Raw genomic sequence first — 7,545 nt, forward strand, 5'->3', positions numbered from 1 at the left:
CAAAGTTTATGAGCAATAAATGGGAATTTTCCTCAAGATTTTTGTGTAATGTTGGGGGAAAAGGTTAACATTGCAAAGCAAATTGTGAACTATCACAGTCCCGTGCAATGGAATGTTTTGGTCGGTGATGAAAGACATGCTTAACAGTGGTACCATGATGAACAGGTAGGCTGACCCATACAGCCTAGGTGTGTAGTAGGCCATACAATCTAGGTTTGTGTAAGTACTTACTATAATGTTCACACAATAAAGTCACCTAATGATGCATTTCTTCAGAAGGTATCTCATTGAAATTTATTTTAAAATTATTTTTAAAGTTTATTTTAAGGTCAGCTCCATAGCCTAATAGTTAAAGGGCCACATGGCTGACCCCAGCTTGAGTCTCGGCCCTGGAAACTTGAGAAACACACAGGGTATGTGTACATACAAAGCCCCAAGTTCTGACAGGATGGAGAAATGGAGGAGAAAGAATTATGGCATAACCACATCCCATTAGGAGTATGCTTTCTCTCTCTCTTCCCTCTCTCTCTCTCTCTCCCTCTCTTCTGTCTCTCTCTGGTGAATGGGTGTGTCCTCTGGTAATTAAAACAAATGAAATTTTCTTTTGAGCTTTCAGTTATTTTTCCCTCATTCTTCTATCTTTTCACTCTATTTTAATCCCTTCTGGCCACTGTTCCTTGACCCTACTTCTCCATTGATATTCACCAATTCTTCTTTTCTAAAGAGCAATTTTCCTCTCCCTGGGCCTCTCTAATTTGCATACTCACACCCACCAGGCCAAGCATGCATTGGAGAACCAGTGTTCTCCTGAAAACAGTAGTAAGAAGATTCAATGGAGAACTCACCTTAGCAACCTTTAGTCTTCAGGAGTGAGCTATGGTACCCATGGCCAAGTGGGACTCACCATTCCATTCTGTGACCACATCTTTCCTATCTCTTCTTTATCCTATCCTTTCTCCTTCTTGTTTCTGCTTTCAGTCATTCATGTTTCATTTCTTTCATCTTCCTTTCATAGAAGTAACTGTGCCACTTGGGATTAAAATGTTGAAATGACCATTGACAAGTCATAAAGTAGCTGAAGGGAAAATGAGAAAGAAGATTCATTTTTCACCACCTCTCCCATTTCCCCTCTATTCCTTTACCTCCTCCTCCAAATCTATACTCTGATAAGAAACTGTTTTTGTTATAAGTTAATCAAGTATTAATGTGATAGGGACAGAGGGTGGGGAGTCAAGGTTTAGGTAATCCTGATAATAAATACACAGTTTTTTTCTTTTTTTTTTTTTTTTCTTTTTTTGAGAGGTTTTTGCTATAGGTGCGTGTGCTCGCCAGACAGACAGAGAGAGACATAGAGACAGAAAGCGAGAAATCACCCCCCAGGGGGGATGGTCACACCACAATCCCTTCTCCTCCATTCTCCTCTCGGGATATTGGGCACGCATGCACACACGCCCGGGTCTGGGACACGAACCGCAGTTGACTTCATGGGAATCCAGCTAACTGCTGGTTCCCCACAGTTCCTTTCTTTAAAGACTATCCAAAATAGTGGGGACCAGCAGTTGGTGTAATGGCTATGTTGCTGGACTCCCATGTAATCAAGCGGTTTGAATCCCGGACCCAGTGGCTTAAACTCATGCTAGGCGCGTGTGTTTGTGCCCAAGATCCCAAGAGGAGAATGGAGGAGAAGGGATTGCAGCATGGCCATCCCCCCTGGAGGGTGATTTCTCGCTTTCCGTCTCTGTCTCTCTCTGTCTTTCTGGTGAGCGCATGTGCCCTATAGCAAAAACCTCTCTCAAAAAAACAAACAACAACAACAAAAACAACTTTAAAATAAAGTCCATCCAAAATAGTGGAGACAAGAGATAGAAGTGGACAACTGACTCCTATTTGTGAATAGTATGACTTTTCTGCCATTTACCCAGCTCAACCTCTTGCATCTGGATTTAACCAATCTATTACATTAACTCAAATCGGCTAATTTTATCTCTGCCAAAATTCACAACTTTCATTCTCTACCTCTCACCCCATCTCCAGGCCATGCCAAAATTTCTTCTCTCCTTTTGGAATTTGGGGCACACATATGCACTCTCTGGGTGTGCTTTTCAAGCCTCTGGCTCCAGCACTCAAACCATGCAGTAGGCTATGTGGTGTCCCACTGTCTTAACCACCACACCACTGGCTCGCCCCCTCTTCCTAAATTTTTACTGCTCATCTTATCATGATCATTAGTGTTCACCACTTTGTACTGTTAGACAAGAAAATCATCTCGCATCTAAGATAAGGCAATCATCTCGCATCTAAGATAAGGCAATCTGGGTCAGAATCCGTTGCTGATGTGATGAGCAGTTTCTTGTGGGAAGTACCAAGCATTTCTGGTAAGAGTTGAATGATTTCCTGATAAACAGAGACTCAACTTGCATAGTTGACCCCGTCCTGTAAGGAACTTAGTTACCTTTAACCAAATGTCCTTTTCTTTAACCTAATCTATCAATGTTATCTAGATACCTTGTATTCCTAAAAATAAACCCTACTAGGAAAGAAATATTTGAACTAGACTTCTTGGAAATTATCTCCCTGCAGCAGGTATGGAACAAAACCTTGACATTCACTCACAAAGAGTTGGTCTGGAATGGCTTTACTATGTGCTAGCTATATTTTTGTGTGCTTGTGTGTTCACACACAGTAGTTGGCCCCAAGTATGTGTTACGCACTGTTAAGTAACATGAGTCACAGATATGTTAGACATAGTTCTGTGTCTAACCAGTGACCCACAGTTTGGCACCCTTAACCAAAATTCAAAGTGCTCACAATACTCCTGAAACTGTCTACTGACTCACTGGATAGGTGCTGATATACATTTTCTCTGAGCAAAACAGAACAAACCAAAGATTCTATCAGATTGTCAAAAGAGTTCTTTATCCCAAAAAAGCTCAATAGCAGTTAGACTAGAGGCAGAAAAGGCATATAAACTATGGGTGACAGTACAGCGTGGCAAGCGCTAAACAAAAGCATAAAGGATCAGGAAAGGTCTTCTGGAATGATACTTCCATGTCTCTCCATTTAGGTTGTAAACTCATTAAGGGCAACAACTTTGATATATACAGACTCATTATGAGACAATATGCACAACTCGTGACAAAATGGATCTCCTCCCATGTCTCTACATGGTGCAGTTAAATATAAACTAGAAAGCTCAAGGCCAGTGAACTATAATGGAGTGTTCAGCTGCCCAACAAATTGTAAAAGTGCATCAGACGATTTGTTTTACATTGACCCATCTCAGAACCAAGAGTTGGTCCTCTGATTTTGTCAGAAAAAAAATCATAGGGCTTTGGGAAAGGATTTTTCTTTTTTAGGTCTTTGCATTCATATGAATTTAAAATATTTTATCATTACAATGAAATACTTAAAGATATGTTTTATGCAGTTTTATTAGAAGGCTTAGATCTTGCTTAGCTACTTGAACTTTAGCAACCCCTTGTCTCAAATATTCGATATGTTTACAATGCACTAAATGCAATTTAAATCATTTTGCTAGGTAGGCTCATAGTTTAAAGCCAAATGCAGAGTCCCCATATTTTGAAAAGATAAGTAAAACCTTTCTGGTTAGAAGCTCTCAAAATGCGTTTATGAAGAGTTAGATTGAAGCTAATACACCATCGTGGTGCTCTTAAATCATCTGAGAATTGTGCACAGTCCTTTCGTATGCCTGCTGTTCCAGGGACGTCACTGCTACAGGAAAGCGAGATGTTTGATTTGTTCCTTGAAGCCAACTATGTGATTCAGGATGAACTAAGCTATTGCGCTGAAAAACAAAACAAAACAAAACAAAACAAAACAAAACAAAACGAAACAAAACAAAAAAACAATAATGGAGCTTACTGTATTTATAAATGTATTTGTAATTTTCTCACATGACATTTGAAGGTGTGTGTTGGGAGTCAAGTAGCTACATTCTAAGAATTCGCAACCCAGACTGAGCAAAGCAAGACACTGCCATCTTCAGCATTTTTTTAGAGAGATTTTTCTTCTATAAGGCATGTGTCCTTGCCAGAGAGACAGAGAGAAGCAGAGAGACAGAAAGTGAGAAACCACCCCCAGGACGATGGTCACACCACAATATCCCTTCTCCTCCATTGGACTTTGGGCATATATGCACACGTGCTCAGTGTAAGTTTTAAACTACGGGGTCTAGGACTCAAGCTGCAGAGACTAAGTGGGAGTCCAGCGACGTAACCATTATGCCATCTGCTGGTCCTGCCATCTTCAACTTTTAAAACCACTCTGGCCATAACCATTCCAACTAGCAGCAACGACAGAAAGGGCTTCCAGTTAAATGAATCAGGTGTAAGGGCCAAACATCTTTTTCACTAATGTTTCTTGGGAAGAACTCTGCCATACAACCACACTTAGGGGAGGCTAGAAAGTGTATCCCAGAAGAAAGAACAAAGGGCGAACAATTTTGGTGGATGACTGGAACCTCATCAAACCAACTACCCGTTGCAGTTGTCAATGTACTGGTCTCTGTACTATGTCACATGATGTGAGTTTTCATTTTATCTTTTGTTTGTGGTGTTATTGTTTAGAGAACACCCAATACTACATCATACTTGGCTTTGTTACTAACAGAGTTTTGCATGGTTCTCCAGTGGAGACTGTCTTAAGCAACAAGCTTTATTATTTCAAAGAGAAAATTTAAAATCCTACCTTCAATTTCCTAAAAATTATGTAATGAGTGAGCATTTTGAAGTAAATGAATTGAGACTGCTTTTGAGCAGTATGCAATTTCTATGTTTTTCCCTTCCCCTGACACTTGTGCAGGATAGGATGTAAGGACAATCTAAGACAACCTCTGCTATGAGGGTCTAACTTACCAATGTTACTTATCAGAATTGCAGTAATTTGATTAAAGACTCTCCAAATCACCATTTTCATGTTAATGGTTAGCATGCCATTTTAATAATAAAAATGTAAAATAAAAGGTATTAAATCTATTTTGCTAATAACTTATTATTTTGTTACTAATAAAATAAAATGGATTTAACTTTCCTAGTTGTTATAAGATTTATGGAGGTTTTGTTGGAAAGCAAAACAAAAAAATCATGACTCAAATTTTTATTATTTTATATAGCTACAAATTAATCTTTGAGATTAATTCTTATTGTCTGTTTTAATCTGAGTATACCTTGTGATTCCTAGTTAATATTTCTTTGTTCTTTAAAAGTATTTTAAAATAAACATCATTGAATTTAATTTTACTTAAAAGTCATAGGAGAAAAAGAAACTGATACAAAACTAAAGGTGTTAGTGAATTTAGAAATACGTTACTTTCTGATAGACAGTATTAAGACCCTCTAAAGTTTAAAAGAAATGTGAAATGCAGTAAGAGCTTGTTGGCCATTATAGTTTGGTTTGTGTTTTTATTTCAGTGATTATATGTTTTGACTCTCAAATGTCTGGATTTCACATTTTGGCCTAATTTTCCTTTCCCTGTCCTACGCTTCAGTGGTGCTCATTAACCTTCCTTTCTTCCTCCCCTTTCCAAACAATCCAGTCCCTAAACTTTCAGGTGGAGCAAAGCAAGAGAGGCATCCTTGGTGTTCTGATGTAAGTAGTTGGAAGTGTTGAGACATGTGTCTCCATGGAGAAACTATCCAGAGTGAGGGATCAGGGTCCAAGCAGAGTGAAGAGGGTGCCTCCACAAAGAGCAGTCTAGTGAAGGCAGTCAGAATTGATCAGGCTAAGAGGATAGCCACAAAGACAGGCCGACAAGCAGGGCTATCAGAGCCTGTGAGGGGTGAGGAGGTTTCATGCCTGACAAAAGGTGTCAGAGCTCAAGCCAGCTGAGGCGGGTGGCCCAGGCCAAGGAGTCAGTATCTGAGCAGTGTCAGGTCCATATTGAGGTGGGTGGCTAGCCTGGCAAGAGATGTCAGAGCCTGGACAGAATAAGAGGCTGTTCCCTCAGAGACTGGGGGCTGGCCAGAAACTGAGCAGAGAGAAGAGGTTCCCCATGTGGGAAAAGGGGTGGTGGCAGAGATTGGTAGAGATTGGCAACAAACTGAGGGGGATCTGTTCATTGCTCTTCTCTGCAAACTCTTGTACTTAGCCTGGAAATCACTTTCAAAATTCCAGGGTTCCTTTAGAAGGTAGTTGACTTTCTGAGAAAACATTAGGAGAGAGATAACACATCTCTGAACCATGAATTCCTTTGCTTCCTTTTGTCAATATCTTTTTTTTTTTAAGAGGGCTCATGTACTTGCCAGAGAGAGTGACAGAGATAGTGAGAAGAAATGTGAGAAATCACCCCCCAGGGGAGATGGCCACAACACAATCCCTTCTCCATTCTCCTTTCAGGATCTTAGATACACATGCACATGCACCCAGCCTGATTTTCAAGCCACTAAGTCCAGGACTTGAACCATGGTCAGCCATGTGGGAGTCCAACATCATAACTGCTACATCATCTGCTGGTCCCCCTTTTGTCAATATTTTTGCTTGTTTTCTAGTATTTAGAAAACTCCATTTTACTATAACTATATGATTGCTAATAGGCATGAATTTCCAGGTAGCAAAACAGTCAACCCATTTCATGCAAATCACAAGAGAGTCTTAGGGGCTAGACAGTGGTGCAGCAGTAAAATGTGGTGCTCCGCAAGGCTGACCCATGTGGGAAAGTTCCAGGCTCATGTCCGGCAACTTCCCTGAGTACACTGAGCACGTGTGTGCCCATGGTCAGGGCTGGCTGAAGCTAAAGGTGGATCACAACGTCAAGACCTTTTGGGGTGCTGTCTGTCTCTCCCTCTCTCTTGGTTGTGAAAGAAATTTTTAAAAATTAAAAAAATTTTTAAAAAGAAAGAAGAGAGTACTCTAATAAATAAATAATAAAGACTAAATTTTACAAAAAAGTCCAAAGCTTAAAACCAAAGTCTGCTTTTAGTATGAGCCTTTAAGAGAAAGACAAACCTGGAGACAAACTATCATATAAAATGACAACTCATTTCGGGAACCCAGTACATCATGGTGAAAAGATTATGGTTAATACCAGTAATGAATCTTAGGAGATCATTTATAAATTCTAAGTATCAGTCTGTCTGCTTTCTTTTCAATGATCTGAACTTAGAGACCTGACCTGTGGTCCGACAGCTTTAGGAGCTACCCACCAGTGGCTAAGCCTGCCCTTCCACACTCCTGCCTGACTTTGCTTCTGGATCCCATATGGGCCCTGCCATCTCCTTGGGTAGCTACAAAGCTTGGGGGAGGACTCAGTTTATGAAATGCCAAATGAGCCCACTGCCAAGAAGTGCTTGCTCACCCCTCCTTCAACGGCAGGGGAATCTCCCTTTCCTTTTATGGGTTGAAGCTGAAGAAAGGATTCATAAGTGAAGCCCAATCCTTCTCACCAACCCCAGCCCACACCTCCCAGCAATTGAACTCGAAAAAAAACCTGGTTTGAAAATTACCGCAAACTATATTGTCATCAAAAAAGCACTTCCTATATTTGAGATCAGAAAAAAAAAAAAAAAAAAAAAAGAGGGAGGCACACAT

Source organism: Tupaia chinensis, unplaced genomic scaffold (genome assembly GCF_000334495.1).
Source record: "Tupaia chinensis unplaced genomic scaffold, TupChi_1.0 Scaffold000275_1, whole genome shotgun sequence".
In the NCBI taxonomy this organism is placed as follows: domain Eukaryota; kingdom Metazoa; phylum Chordata; class Mammalia; order Scandentia; family Tupaiidae; genus Tupaia; species Tupaia belangeri.